We start from the raw sequence: 16,430 nt of genomic DNA on the forward strand, positions 1-16,430 counted from the left end.
ACTGCATATCTCACTGAGCATAGATTCAAAAGGGGATCTGCAGATACAACACTCTTCATAAGAAAGGATAAGACTGGTTTTGTTGTATCTCAAATTTATGTTGATGACATTGTTTTTGGTACTACTAATAATTCTCTTGCTCATTCTTTTGCAGATGAAATGAAGGCAATGTTTGAAATGAACATGGTCGGTGAACTGACTTACTTTTTGGATTGCAGGTAAAGCAAAATGAGTCAGGAATCTACATCAATCAAGCTAAATATGCAAGAAATCTGGTTAAAAGATTTGGACTGGACAAGGCTGCTCATGCTAGAACACCGATGGCTGCTAATGCAAAATTAACAATTGATCCTTCAGGTGAGTCTGTTGATGTTACTTTGTATAGAAGCATGATTAGATGTCTTTTGTATTTGACTGCTAGTAGGCCTGATATATCTTATAGTGTTGGTGTTTGCTTTAGATTTCAGTCTAATCCTAAGGTTTCTCATTTAAATGCTGTTAAGAGAATTATAAAATATGTGAGTGGAACCTGTGTTTATGGATTATTTTATAGCAAAGAGTCTAATTTGTCTCTTGCTGGGTTTTCTGATTCTGATTGGGCTGGGAATGCTAATGACAGAAAAAGAACCACTGTGGGGTGTTTTTATGTAGGAGCCAATCTTGTGGCTTGGATGAGTAAGAAGCAAAATTTTGTTTCTTTATCCACTGTTGAGGCAGAATATATTGCTATTGGGAGTTGCTGTTCTTAACTCCTTTGGATAAAAAAGCTATTGAGTGATTATGGGATTCCTCAAGACACCATGGTTGTCTATTGTGATAATTCTAGTGCTATAGATATATTTAGGAATCCTGTTCAGCACTCTAAGACCAAACACATTGAACTTAGATATCACTTCATTAGGGATTTGGTTGAAAAGAAAATTGTTGTTCTTGAGTATATCCCTACTGATCGTCAAAATGCTGACATCTTTACCAAACCACTTGATGGAAGTAAGTTTGAAACCCTTCGTCAAGTGATTGGTGTGCTTCGGTGTCCCTAGTTTCTTTTGGCTTTCTTGGTTCTTGTGCTTCATTGCTCATTCCTTTGTAACCATTGTTCTTTAGTTTTTTGTGTTTTTTGTTCTAGGACTTGCATTGCATTACATTCATGCATTTCATTCTAGGATTTATTTGTTTTCTCTTTTAGGTATATATATATATATAATAAAAAAAAAAGGAGAAAAACAAAATATGTTATGGCACTATGTTTCTTGGTTTTTGAAAACAAGGTTGGTCAATTTATTTACACATAACATGTCGTATGTACCTTGTTTAGCGTTGATGAGCTTATTTATTGCACTTGACTAGTTGAACCTTTGTAGTGCATGTTGTGTGTGAAAGATGTTTATGGTTTTTGATCACTTTGTCTTGATCTTGAAGTCACATGTTATTTGACTGTCGGACTTGATCCTTTTGAGAAAGGCATAAATAACCATCTCATCACTGTTCACTAGCCAATCATGAACACCTTAGTGCATATCATAAAATTCTGTGCTCGAGAAAGTGTAGCACATGCACAAAAAGAACATGAGGTGATGCCTCGGCTTAATTACTTAATGCTTAAAATTGGTGTGTACTATTAGGCTTGATGCCATCTCACATAACTATGAGGCAAAAAATTCAAGAAACTTACATGATTGCAAGCTTATGTTTTAGGAGATGTAGGAGTTATATGATGTAACTCTTTAAGTAATAGTCTCTTTTAAATTTTGTGTGATGAATTTTGTAAACTTTGTGATTGATTTCTATTCACATATGACCTCACATGTATCTCAAGCTTTTGCTAGTTTGTACACACTACACAAGTTACTCTTTGCTAAACACTATACATGTTATTGTGTGTGTTTTTGGTCTGACCAACCAAGTTTGAAAATACGTTGAGTATTATGCAAAATATATATATATATATATTTTTTTTTTTTTTGCTTGTGAATTTAAAAGAAAAACTGGCTGAAACTTTCCTTGGAGAAACTGAAATTACAAATTTGGGTTTTTGAAAAAGCATTCCATTTTATCTCATACTCATGCATTGTGTTTCATTGATTTTAATGCTTTGAGGCGTTTTTTTTTATTAAAAAAAAAAATTGGTTTGAGTTTTTCAAAACTATAATTTTTCTCAAAATACTGTGATCCGCTACCTGTTTCGATCGATCCATTCTGATTTTCGATTGATCGAAAATATTTAAAATTCCTTTTAAAACTTTCAGAGTGATTCGATCGATCAAAAGTAATTTTCGATCGATCAAAAGTAATTTTTGATCAATCAAAAGTCATGAATCAGGTTTTTTAAACAGTACTCTTTGACTGATTCAACTTTTTTTTCAAAAGTTTTTTCAAACTTTCTTTTCTCTCTCCGACTAAGCAAGGATCTACAGCGATTTTTTTGTCATTTTCCTCCAAAATTTTTGCAAGATTTCTCTTTCCTCAAGCCGGTAAGTCTCTTTTGCTCCTCATTTTTGAGTTTATTTGCATTTTTCATGCATTTTTCGTCATATTTTCAGACCTCTCTCTTTTTGGGATTTTTGATGTTTCAAGCTCAATTTTGTGCAATTGATCAATGGGTTTTTATGGGGACAAGCTATAAAAATGTTCTTGATAGTTTAATTTGATCAATTTTGGGTTTTGTGGAGAATTGAAATTTCTAGGGTTTATAATTGTTCTGAATTGGGGATTTTGTTCAATTAGGTTGTAATTGATGAAGTTGGCTTGTTGATTGGATGCAATTAGGCATTATAATCTATGTATTGTATTTTGTAATGCTTAATTCATCAATGTGCTTCAAAATTTTTCAAGTGGTTTTCAAATTTTTAGGGTTTTTGGTTAGAAACTCTATGCTCGAGCCAATTTTGTGTAATTGAACTTCAAGTTGAACTTTGTTTACTGCATTAGTACATGCATCATGGAATTTTAACTATTCATGCATCATATAGTTTTTTTTCTATATTTTTTGGTGCTAACTTGTAGTTTGCCCTTGGTTTTTATTATTTCTCTGTTGGTTTTCTCTTGTGTCTATGTCCTTTCCTTAGCATCATGCCTAGGAAAACTAGGGCTCGTAGGTCTGTCCCTTCACTTACTCCTTCCCCTCCATCTTTTGACCGAGAGAAATTTCCTCATGAGAAAAACCAGGAAATCTTTGAGAAGCTGAACCTTAGGCGTAAGATATGGTCTGAGTGGTCTGTCATTCTAGATGAGTTGGATCCTGCCATTAGGGCAAACTTAGAGCGTAAGGACTGGTTACCCTTGGTAGATATTTCTGATCCTCCTCCACCTGCTACCTTGATTCGAGAGTTCTACTCGAACATCTCGATCTGTGTCTATGATTCCAACACTTTAGTCAAGAGTTGGATACGAGGCATAGAGTACACCATTACTCCTACAGTAGTGGCTGATACTCTAGGGGTACCCTTGGTCCAGCACCCTGTCTACCCTTATAATAAGTCTCTAGTTTTGAGTGATGTTATGTCTTACATCACTGGGTCATCTATCCAGTGGGGTTTTGATCCTAGGATCATCACTACTGAGCTTTCTGAGCTACACTATCTTTTCTTTAGGATAGCGTGTCACTGTTTTTGTCTCATTTCTCATCTGCACACCATTCCTCTCGAGAGGTGTGTATTTTTGTACACTCTAGTTACTGATGCTCTTATCAGTTTTCCCCATTTGTTCCTTCATTCTTTGAATGAAGTGTATAGGAGTTCATCTTCTTCTCATGCCCTTGTTCATCCTATTTTTATCTATAGGATTCTTCTTTATCTTGACTTTAGTGGTTTCCCTTCCTCTGAGCCTGTGCATGTTATTGGTCCTATAAGTGCGTCTTTTCTTAGACAGAAGACTGCTCACATTCGAGCTGGCTCAAAACACCCTAGGTCTACATCTTATGGGTCCGCACCTCCTCCCTCTTCTTCTACAGGTCCTACTGGTGAGGATGTTCCTGATCCTGATGATGCTGCTGCTGCTGCTGCTGTTCCTCTACCTCCATCAGATGACTTTGATATTTGTCGTACTTTGAGACTGTTATGACCGTTCAGGCGGCTCATAGTCAGATTTTGGCAAACTTGCATGATGAGATCCGTGCATTGCGAGCTGATCTGGCACATCTTTGTTCACCCTCACTACCTCCTTTTGATGATGGATTGTGATTGCCCTTTAGCATTCTGTCACAAAAAGGGGGAATAGAGTTTGTAGAGGAGTTTTGTAGTTAGGGAGAGTTTTTTTTTTTTTTTTTTGAGGAGCTAGTGGAGCTGTTAGATTGTATTTAGGTGCTTCACCTTGTGTATCATTTTTTTGGGGATATTCATGTTAGGGGGAGTAACATTGATTGATATACATGTTTTCTTTTTTATTCTTGTTTCTTTGGATTCACTGTTTATTGATTTATATTCTATGAGTTATTCATTTGATACATGTCTTTATTGTGTGTTGTGTGAATCATACAAGAATGTTATACCTGTTTATATACTATTTTCTGTCACACATGCGTTTATGCGTTTGTTAAGTATTTCAAGAATAAATAGGTTGATTCAATTGAGCTGTTACCTACACTTGCCACTGATGAATAGTAGTTAGGATTGAATTTTGGTTTTATGAGCATTATTTTTGTAAAGGGCTTTTTAATTGTAAACTTTGAGCTTAGTGTTTGAGTTTTGTCACGGATTTCTAAAGGGGGAGTTTGTTAGGTTCTAAAGATTTAGGATTTTATGTATTTAGAACTCTAATTTGTATTGTTGGCAAACTATGATCAAAACAGGTTGTTTAGCCTTGTTTAGACTTGCTCAAAGTTGGGTCTTTCATGTAAAGTTGGAATTGAGAGACTGCAAATGCATTGGTGCATTTCAGCCTGGCTCGATCGATCGAAAGAAAGACTCGATTGATTGAATCTTGGGCAGAATGTTTCTCTGCATAATTTTCCAGCTCAGACCTAACTCATTAAACGTTTTGGGTTTTTTGTTTTTACCCTAGGTATATAAAGAAAAACCCTAGCCATGTTTTTAGAGTTGCTCCAGTTGTATTGTTGCTCATACTTTGCTGTTTTGTATAAATCTCTTGTGAGATCTAGAGGAGCTTTCCTTTAGATAAAGCTTAGGGTTTTCAAGGTAGAGATTACTTCAACATCTTGATGATCAACTCGGTTGCTACCATTGAAGCTTAAAGAATATCAAGCGTGGGTGCTTGTAGCTGATTGGAGAATCCAAGAAAGAAGGAGTCCGTGGATTCGGAGCTTGCACGTGGTCGTGTCAGTAAATTCTACTGGTGGATAGCATTAGCAAGTCAAGCGGGGAGCTTGTAAGTCCTTTTGTATGAACTTCGATTCTTTCAAGATAGTGGATTCAGGTTTACCTTAAGGATAGCTAGGTCAAATCCTCCCCAAGTTTTTACCATGTGGTTTCTTAGGTGATCATATCATTGTGTCTTTTATATTTCTGCTGCTTTATACTTTTGATATGATTGTATGTTTGTGATAACCTAGAATTGCTTAAATTGACTAAGTTAATCACTTGGCTAATTAACTAAGTTAATCTGGTTGTTTTAAGTGGTCTAAAACCGTTCAAGAGGGTATGGTCTGGCAGTGGGGAGAAGTGGAAAGCCTATTCTAGGGTTCCCGTTCAAGGGTTTTTGGGAAAAATGTCCTGCTAGGATGACATACTACCCAAAAGAGGCAAAGATGAGCCAGAATCACTAAGTGCATGCTATAAGAGTTAGTAAGAGAGAATCTCAAGCCTTATCCGGATGGGAATGCCATGAGAAGCAAGAAAACAAAGCAAAAATACTTTTGCCTGGGAATGAAGCATGGCACGGCCAGCACAGGGTAGTGGTGGTGGCTGGGTAGATGGCAGATCAATGGATAGTCCTGGAAGGACACCCACAATAGGCCAAAAGTGGTTAAGGGGTAAAATGGTAATCTTATCACGGTAGGTAGAATAAAAAGGCCTTAGTCGTGCATAACAAGAACAACAAGAAGGAATAGTAGAAAACATAGAAAAAACAAAGAAGTAGACAACAGAGGAAAACAGAAAAGATAAACAAAGAAGATAGAAAAAACCGAGAGGAAGCAAAGAGGAGTGTAAGGAATGGAAAGCATGCACCAATGAGCTACTCACTTTTAAATCTATCAAAGAATCAAGTTTGGCAGACTAATCTACTTTCTTCTTTTATTGTGATTATTAAAGTGCTAATGTTATCTTTCTTGTTACTAATCCATTTCTGCCATTCTCATATTATCATATTTTCCTTTTGCAAAATCGTTTAAGTATTATCTTTGGTCAGTAGCAAGTACTTTAGCTAGAATATTTTAACTATCCTACTGTATTATGTTTCTCCTACCATAACGTTTTTATGACAGCATTCCTTGTCATGGGCACGTGACCAAGATCTTTGCCAAGGGTCCTAGCTTGTGCACAAGCTGGCTTAAGGTGCTAGTCTCGACTTGCCTACCCCAGAATCATTAGGCCATAGCACGGCAGAAGCAGTCCAGCCTAGGATACAACAAGGCTCACCACAGGTTGCAGGTTTAGGTTAAACACAAACAATTGTATCACTAAGTGCGGAAAAGTGAAGAAGAAAAGTGATATGATGACCCAGAAAAAACCAATAAAACCGTCCAGTTTCAAGGTAAAAAAACTGGAGAGAATTTAACTTAAACTATCCTCAAGGCAACAAATTCACTAAAGAGAATGGAAGTGTTTACAATAGCTTTTTTCCTAAATTTAATGCTACCTCTTGTAGTACTTACTCACGTGACCACACGCAACTCCGAATCTACAGACTATTCTATTTGAATTTATTGAAAAAAAAGCGCCTATGTTCGTAACTCTGAGATCCCACTCAGAACTTTAGACCATCAGTATTAGTCGATCTTTTATGCAGCAAATTATCTCCATCATCGGATCTTGAGTTTCTTCAAAGAATAACACCGGTAGAAGATTTGAGAGAGCATTGGGTACAAAAACACTAGATCTACAATTGGAGGCACAAGAATCACTCTTCTTTCTCTAAAAAGTTATTTAAAACGGGCCTTAGAGTTTCCTTCAAATACTAGGAGAATTAGATCTGAAACCCTAATCACTTAATGGGCTTAATGAGTTGTTGGGCCGAAATTAAATTTGCAAATCCGTATCTCGATTAGTCAAATTTGGCATGTTTCAAATTCTTGAACATGTATCTTCATTTTTCTTGTATTTGATTTGCAGCACTTTGAGCATTGTCTAAGATCTATATTTAGACAAGTTTATGTTCATGGTTTATCAATTGTTCTCAACTTTTGGAACCTAACAAGAACCCGCAACAGTGCTTAGGAGTATTCACGTTTTTTCCTACGATACCATGAAGGGAGGCTTATTGCTGTTTTAAATGATTTTAATAATGCAATGCAAGAGGCTGTAATCTTAAGGCTATGGTATGCTCTACTTATTCCACCAAAGATCAACTTGTGAAAATATATTGATTTAATTTAATTCATAAATCGAAAGTGATAATGAAAATTTGTCTCTTTCTCTCTTCTCTCTTTCCGGAGTTTTTAAATAATTATCAGGTAAAATATATTGGTTTAATTAAAAAAAATTATATTTTTTTAAACATATTGGTTTAATTTAATTCATAATTCAAAAGTGATTATGAAAATTTATTTCTTTCTCTCTTCTCTCTTTTCAAAGTATTTTTTTTTCAATAATTATCGTATAAAATAAGAACACTATAATGTATATATATATATATATATCTACCTTGATAAGATAAAAGAAAGAAAAATTGTAGCATGGAATTCAGAAATTGGAGCACCGTACAAGAAAATAAGAGGAAGAAAAAATTAAAAGCAAAAACAAAATATAAAGTATCATGATTGAGGGTAAAAAAAAAAACAATTGGAACAAATTTCTTATTCAACAGTCTCATAACTTGTGACTTGTGAGCGCCATATTGGTTCGAGTTAAATCAGATGTGAAAACGGAAAATTAATAAAGAAGGGGAATCCTCTCTTCTTTTGAAAGTTTTTTTTTTTTTTTCTCAATGAACTATGGAGTATGGACTAAAGGATTACTTCTTTCCAGGTATTGAGTCAGGACTTGGAATTAAGGAGGGGCAGAAGTATTAAAAAAAAAATTGAAACTCTAAATAAACATTTATTTAATAAACCATCAACAAAGAAAAATACACAAAATTATTAATTTTTAAGATATTATAATGCAATTATTTATTAAAGTGGAACTTGTCGTCTTAATATATTATATGTTATATGTGTGAGGTCTATTAGACACTAACTAATAGACAAAAACACTAAAGACAAAACTACAAAAAAAAAAAAATCACAAAATATCACACGCTATTGCTAAAGACAATACTTAAAAAAAAAAAAAAAATTACAAAACATCAGTGGCAATAAGAGTTGATTGTTGCGTGTGGTGTTGTGTTTGTTAGATGACAACTTTTTCATTTATAAAAGAATATAAATTATGGGCTAAAGACAAAGATGGGCTAGTAAGATTTTTACCTCTTTTTAACTTTGTCTTTCTACTCTAGTTTATTCTGCTTTGAGTCTCTTCGTCCTAGGCTCCCAGAGTCACTAAATCCTTGCTCTTGCTTAGGTGCTCTGTGCTATGAGAGGATACCTTTGCTTTTGCTGTTGGCTACCAAATTCCTCTCTATTGTGTTCAGTCGTAAGTTAGATAGGTTTTCCCCCTTTTTTTTTGAATGGCTTAGTAATCCCCTTCTTTTTCCCCTTTTATTATATGAGGCAAGTTGGGTGTTTCCTACTCTAGGCTAGGTAGATATCTAATTAGAACTGGCTTTGATTTTTATTTTATTTTATTTTTTCTTGTGTTTGTTTTGGGGTGTTGTTTGGACTTAATTTTTGTTGTTGGGCTAATATTTTTTTTATAGCATTTAAAAATATCAATAATATTGTTAAGGGGGGAGGGGGTGGGGGGCAAAGTGCAATTTTATTGAAACAAATTGCTAAAAATAAAATATTATATATATCCTAAAATTTAAAAAAAAAAAAAATTGGGGGGGGGGGGGGGTGTGGGGGCACTCCCCCCAGGTCTAACAATAACTCTGTCCCTACTTCTTTCCAACCGCTAAAGAAAAGGCTAGTAATATGTTTCGGAGATTAATGATTTTTTTTTTTTTTATGAAATGTTGCTTTATTTTTTTGGATGGAATCGAGATTGTTGAACTTATGGCAAAATAGATGTAACTTATATAAGGTTTAAAATTGTTGGCTAAATTCATGTGTTAAAAAAAAAAATGTTATAACTTATAAGAGTTGTATTTTACTACAAATGCTACAACTTTTGCCTAATCTAAGTATATAGATGTGTTAAACTCATTTTTAGAGGCTTAAATCCTAACCCTTGCCTCTCATTTGTAAAATGACCATCACACTAAAAGTGCGCAAAATAATAGAAAAAACCTTTAAAACAAACTTTTATTAATAACCACATAATAATAATTCACCTTATTTATAAGAATAAATTTTCTCCTACTACTATCATATATTTGATAATTAAACCAATATGCTAGAACTCATCTATGTCCATGTCGCCCATACCCACTTCACATGTTCACTTGGAAGTTGGTGTTAGGATTAATGCCCTTAAATCCTATTGTATAATGCTATGTATGACATTATGTATGACTTAATGTTGTGATTAATAAAGTTGTTTTATTATTATCTGAAATAATGGTAACAAGAATATTTGGATATTATCATATAGTCCATGAGATGCATAGTATGTGATTTATGTGATTTAGTCACAGAAGATATAAGTCACAAGTTCTTTGTAAACTCAGAATTTTAGTTCGTAGTCAGTGATGAAATTGGGCATTTCATCTGCGAAGACTATAACATATCAACTAAGATGATTTGTCTTGATCATGGAAGTGGAGACTTCTAGTTGATGTGTTAATATGTTTTAAGAGTTAAGACATATTGAACTGGACCGCTGTGAGATTTATTATTCTCCTAACGACTGTCAATTGAAAAATAAATCTCACAACTTATATTTGCATGAACTCTTAATCCTGAGAGAATAATGGACCTAATCATGAAGTGTAGATTGCTTTGATATATCAGGAGTGAGATCTAAAGTAACGGTCAAAACCTCAGTATGTTGGGCAACCACATTTCGTGTTGATGGAACATATATTCTCAAGATGGAATTCATAGTCTCTTAACAGAGATATAAAATATTCCCTGAGATAAGTTTAATGGGTTTAGTTATTTAGAGAGTTAGGCCTAACCACTTTGGTAAGAAATTACTAAAGTATATATTTATGAAATTGGATTTCATAAATATATAATGAATAACTTAAAAGGATTAAACCGGGTACTCAAGGATTAAGATGTAGTAATCTTCAAAGTGACAGTCTATATTTATGACTTTGAATTACTACGAATATTTTATGAAGGGGTTGCATGTATAATAAAGTTTTGGGATATAATTTATTAATAAGGCCTAGAGTGCAATTATATTTATATAGTGGTATTAAATATAATTAATGGTAACTTTGGACTTGTCAAGAGTTGACAGAAAAGCCCAAGGCCCATTGGAGCTAGTGTCTTATTGGTCCTTTTGGTCCCACTCCAAGCCACACATTAAAGCCCAATTGGAAAGGCCCAATAGGCCGGCCCAATTAGATAATCAGTTATATATAAAGGGAGAGACATACAGAATTTTTATGAGAGATTAGAGAAAAAGTGAGACACCATTGTGAAGTGGTGTGTATGTGCGAGTGAAACCACTCAGTTATTCTCCCTTAGAAATTGATTGAGAAGCCACACTTCTTGGGCGTAAAGTGGAATTGGAGTGAAGATTAAAAGCGTTCCCAAGTACTTATAATCTTTTGTTTTGAATTTCTCCACACCAAGGTACGCTATTTTGTTTTTAAATTCTAGAATTCATATAGTGCAAGTTATCAATCATGAATGAAATAGACCTTTGTTTGTTGCTTCCGCTATGTGTTTTGTATTGATACAAAACCAAATATAACCAACAGTTGGAACCATTGAAAACCTCAAGTGCAATCTAATGTTAGAGACTATTGTAAACCTTTAACTCCTCTAACTTAGTTTGTACTAGTCGTTAACCTGTACAATACACGGGAAAATTATTGTGTAAGTAGATCTTAACAACTATTTATTTCTTCCACTTTGATTGTACATAGTCACTAACCCATGCAATGCATGGAATAATTTGAGAAAAATAATATATATTTACTTTGCTTAAAAACTCACTTTAAAATGAATAGGCTAGCTTTATACTCATAATATGACTCAACATACTCAAAAACTGGAATCACGTTTGATTAAAGGAAAATTGAACAATATCAACTATTGAAAAAAATGGTAAAAGAACAAAAATATATAACAAATGAAAGTTTTCCATTATGTTTCTTCTTTCTTTTACTTATTAGGAACAAAAAAATAGTAATAAAAAAGCATATCAATCAATTTATTGAATTTGATTTGAATACAGCTTAGAATACAAAAAAAAAAAAAAAAAAAAAAAAGGGACTCTCTCCAATAATTGAAACACTTCAATTTGGACTCTTTTCATATGTTATGTACTAAAGTCCTAGCTATTGTAGACAATAATTTGGGACGATAATAAACAATGTTTCCCCTTGGATCATGACAATAGAAAGAACTTGCAACATCTAACATTCAGTGAGGCAAAAGAGATGATAATCCAACTACAAAAAAAGACAGCTCAAAACAAAATGGTATATAATTGATATTAAGATATGGTTGTTACTTAATGTCACCGATCACAAAATATAAAGAGATGTATATAGGTTGCTAATCCAAGTATACTTTGTTATCCATTAGAAACTGTTTGTTGAAGTAGACACATCCATCATCAAAAGTTTAGGTAACATACTAATAACATAAAACTACCCATCAAGTGTTAGTTTTAAAACCAACACATGGTATGTAATAAACTAATAATTTAAAAAAATGGTCTTCAAAGTGGGATAAGGAAATAAAAGTAGCATTAAATAGAGAAACAACTACTAAGATGGCTTTCACATCAATATCTAAAAATTCCTAAGGAAATAATATTCTCACTAACTACACACATAACATATCATGTAATTTACACACTTAGCTTTGAACTCATCATTGATACAATTCTCCTAGATAAATTTTTAAAAGATATCTGAATTTATACATGAATCATAAATATGATTGGAGAGAACAAAGCAAACCATTTTTAGTGCTGAATGGGTGAGCATTGAGCTGCAGTCCATGGTGGTTCCCCTGCAATGCTTGTGCAGAAAACAGCCTAAACAATAGAGGATATGAGGAAAACAAATTAGACTATGAAACATGGAACCACTAATCAGATTGAAAAAGAATACATAAATCCCAACTAAGTCCTCAGGATAATAATATCAATTTCCTAGTGAAAAAATAATATGTAAATATGTGTGTGTGTGATGAAAGAATTGACAGTAATAGTGGAGAGAGCAAGAACACTCTGCTCACACCAAGCATGATACTTAAGCAGAAAACATAAACCAACATAAAATTAAAAAACTCCCATCTGAAAAACCAAATATCAAATAAATAATCACGACTTAAATTAAATCAAAGGGAGCCTAGCAGTTACCTAAAAGCTTCAATCAAGAGTTCAAAACATAGTTCCATAGAATTTGGGAGTAACAGTGGCAACTATCAGTACCTACATAGTTCTTTGCTTCTTTTTTTAAATATAGGTTATAAAAATTCATCGAAACAAAAAGGAAAAATGGTTTTACCTTATGGAAGAATAAATCCAAAAATACAAATTCAAAATGTTAACTCCTAAAATCTAACTTATGATATTTGTGAATCCATGAAAACTCAATGAAGAATCTGAGGTCACAACCTGCACCCACTCAATAAGAGTCCTTCAAAACAGAAGATTTTCTAAAACAAAACCCAATAACTATATAGCATCAAATCAACCGTGCCTAAAATGATTATTAAACTCCATAACTATCTGCAACACATAGCCCATACATATCACTGAAAATTTTGAAACCACAATCTATATCAATATGAATTAATTTTTCAGCCAAAATAAATAATCATCAGGCCGACTCTTAGGCCTTTCAAAAAAAAAAAAAAAAAAAAAAAACCCCATTAAATTGATACTATCTCCACTATGAAACCCATCGATATTTACAATATTTTCTTACAAAACCTGTAGAATTTGAAATCCCTAAATCGATAGAAAACCTAATTGAAGACATATAATTAAAACATAACTTTGAGGCTCTGTTCCATTTAAACCAATTTCAATCTAAATTTTAACCCATATCAATCAAATAAAATTGAAACTTGAAAAAGATCAGATTGGAATTCTTCATACCTGAAAAATTGTCCAACATCAGAAATGGAAAAGGATCCAAATTTGTCCAACATCAAAAACAGAAAAGGATCCAAATTCTTCAAGTCAGTCCTAAAAATCAAATGCCCAGAAAGGGGGCCAAAAAATAATCAATGCCTAGATGATAAAAACTTGAACAAAATAACCATGAATCAAAATTGACATCAGGCAGAGGAGTTGTGGATGAGAAAAGAAGGAGGGAGCTGAATTGAATGAGAGAGTTAAAGAAGAAGAAGGAGATGGGAGTGAGTTTGAAATAGAGAGAGTTTGATCAAGGGTTTTGTTAGGGCTGAGTTTGCGTTTGAGAGATAGTGTTGAGAGAGTAGGAAGAAAAAATTAACAATGTATGGGTAGGGTTTTTTGTTTGTGGCTGATTTCTATGTTTAGGCTCCTCTTGTAGTTGAGTTTTAATAAGAATCGGGTTTGTAATTTGTATTTTGTGGAAAAAAAAGATTTTTTATTATTTATATAAGTATTAAGTTGCAGATGTGGAAAACTGTGAGAGTTGGAAAACTGTGAGAGTTTTAAAAGCTTTGGTTATATATATATATATATATATAGATTACCAGACACAACTCATGCACTCGCTCGGGACTGCCAAAATCTTCAATGGCTAGAAATTAATTACCAAATATATTTAGAGTTACCCAATCCGTGACACATTTGTCCACATGGTGCTATGATTTAGCTATGCAGTACTTCAATGTTTATTTCTCATGCACTCACAATCACCAAAAGTTAACTACACACTTAAATGATCTAAAACAATAGTAATATTTATAAATAGATAATGGATATAGTGATAACTTCCAATTGGCATGCAAATTCTAAATTTTGCATTAAAATCATTAGAATTGCATTCAAGATTATACCACCATATTTGCAACCACAGCATACTTGAATCTCAGCGTAGGACTTGTAGAGAAAAATAAGAGGGAATGCATCTTCAAGGATGGTGAAAATTTAGAAAAACAACTAGTAGGTGTCCACTACAAACGTTGAAGGACACAAAAATCGACGAGAGACTCGCCTGAAAATGTGCCAAATATATAAACGAGCAAGAAGAATAAAAGAAAAAAAGAAAAGAAAAAAGAAAATAAAAAAAGAGGGTAGATGACAACTCTTTCCATATATGGTGATACACAATCTGTACTTCTGTACACCTTACATTTTTTTAAAGATTTGTTTACCATCATTGAGGCTCGATTTGCATTGGCTTAGCCAGATTGCTCTGTCTTCGACTTCGACAAAGTTCAAGCATACACAAAGACCAAATTTGGTGAAGTTCAATGGTTTTAAGCTCAAAATTGACATTGCGTTAAGCTTTATAACCATTTGGTTCACCTTAGACCCAAAGCAAGTCCCCAAAGACCAAAAGCAACTTGAAGAGAAATTGTGTACAAAATAGAAAATATTTACGTAGTATAAACTGGTTTTCTTGACAAAATCACTGATTTACCCTTTCTCTTGCCTAATGGGCTTTTTCCTTCACAAGTGCATCATCCATGGGCCTCCACGTGTCAACCCCACTTGTTTTTATCCTCCATGCATGGGAAACCTTGCACCTCATCGTTGTTCAGTACCATTGGCAATAATACTCTTTTGTAGGGCCTTTTCCAAGATCGTTTGTGTAGCCTTTATGGGCTTGCTTGGTGCAATATACCATTCATGTTTTAATTGCGAAAGCGACCCATCCTGCTCCATTTGTGAAAGGGCTTCAAGTACATACACCCTATTCCCACTCCAATTGCGAAAGGAACCTTGATAATCTTGCCACCTTTGCCCTACACCACTTGTTGGAGAGATAAATACCTTGAGGAGTTTCCTTGAGTAATTAATGTAATATATAGAGACACACTTTAACCTAAAAGGCTTAAGCCTAATGGGTATGTGCTTAATTATGTTATATTAACCATTCATTCTCCTTATTATTATTCAATGTGGGACTTCACTTACACGTGTACACCCAAAAATATATTGTTTAGAAATTGCCTCAAATTCCAATTGTGATTTGTAAATTCAATTAGGTTTCCTAATTGGAGAAGGAAAAATTAATTTCGGTTTTTGTGGAGAAGAAATGATTATTTCTTAGTGTAGAAGGAAAGTCTATTCCCTTGTATGAAAGGAAAGACTAATCCTTGGTGTGGAAGAAAAGTCTATTTCATATTAAAGAAGTAATGTATTCATAGTTCAAGAGGGAATAAAAAAAAAAGTCTTATAAATTGACAATGCTACAAAGAATTTGATGGCTTTGGACCAAGGGTCCTCCTTGTGGGTAGAGGGATAATAGAGTGTGAAACCAAGAGAGAAAAAGATGATTTTCACTTGGGAATAACCAAGGAGGAGAGAGAAAAGGGTTGTTGCCTTTAAGAAGATAGCTAAGAAGGAGAGAGTGATGAAAATGCAAAATGTCATATTTTTCTTCCTTAATGTTTAGTCTTTTATACTTATTTGGTGCCTAAATGTACTCATTATTCTTGTATTTTGATTTAGGATGCAAATGGAGGCATAAAGTGCAAAACGTAGTTAATTGGGTGATTTTGGACAGCTTTGACATTGCATCTTAATCTGGGAATAACTCTCATCTGAGCTCTAATTGAGATGATTCAAGATGTTATGGAATGCCAAGAAAAAGATCAACAACTTTCTTGTTTTGAGTTTTGAGAGATACGGGCTGCATCAAGGACGAAATCGGGCTTGAAGTTTCTGTACCTGCACTGCTGACGTTCTGAAATGTTCCTTTACCTAAAATTCTATGTGTCGATTTGATACCGTTTATTTTTGGAAGCTTCCAGATCTGATGCACGAAATTTCCAGCTGAAAAACACCACTTTCCTAGTTATATTAGGACTTTGTTTTATTTTTAATATTTTTCCTTAATTAGTCGGATTTGGATGTTATTATTTAGAATATTTTTAGGAGATTTTGTAGGCTTGGGAAAGGGGGGAATTAACGTGTAAAAGGGGGAGGAGAAATCAGATTGGACACACACACACACGCTTCTCTCTCCCTTCTTCTTTGATT

The 16,430-nt window shown here is 33.7% G+C and overlaps 1 long non-coding RNA gene across 1 annotated transcript; it reads right to left on the minus strand.

Annotated features, from left to right (window-relative positions):
• Positions 1-11,823: 11,823 nt before the first annotated feature.
• Positions 11,824-13,901, minus strand: LOC136065213 (uncharacterized). The gene is made up of 2 exons (XR_010626850.1): positions 13,389-13,901; positions 11,824-12,317 (listed from the first exon to the last, which is right to left on the minus strand). It is a non-coding gene; the product is annotated as an uncharacterized LOC136065213 (long non-coding RNA).
• Positions 13,902-16,430: the final 2,529 nt, after the last annotated feature.

The sequence above is a fragment of the Quercus suber genome, unplaced genomic scaffold, assembly GCF_002906115.3.
Source record: "Quercus suber isolate HL8 unplaced genomic scaffold, Cork oak 2.0 scaffold_26, whole genome shotgun sequence".
Classification (NCBI taxonomy): domain Eukaryota; kingdom Viridiplantae; phylum Streptophyta; class Magnoliopsida; order Fagales; family Fagaceae; genus Quercus; species Quercus suber.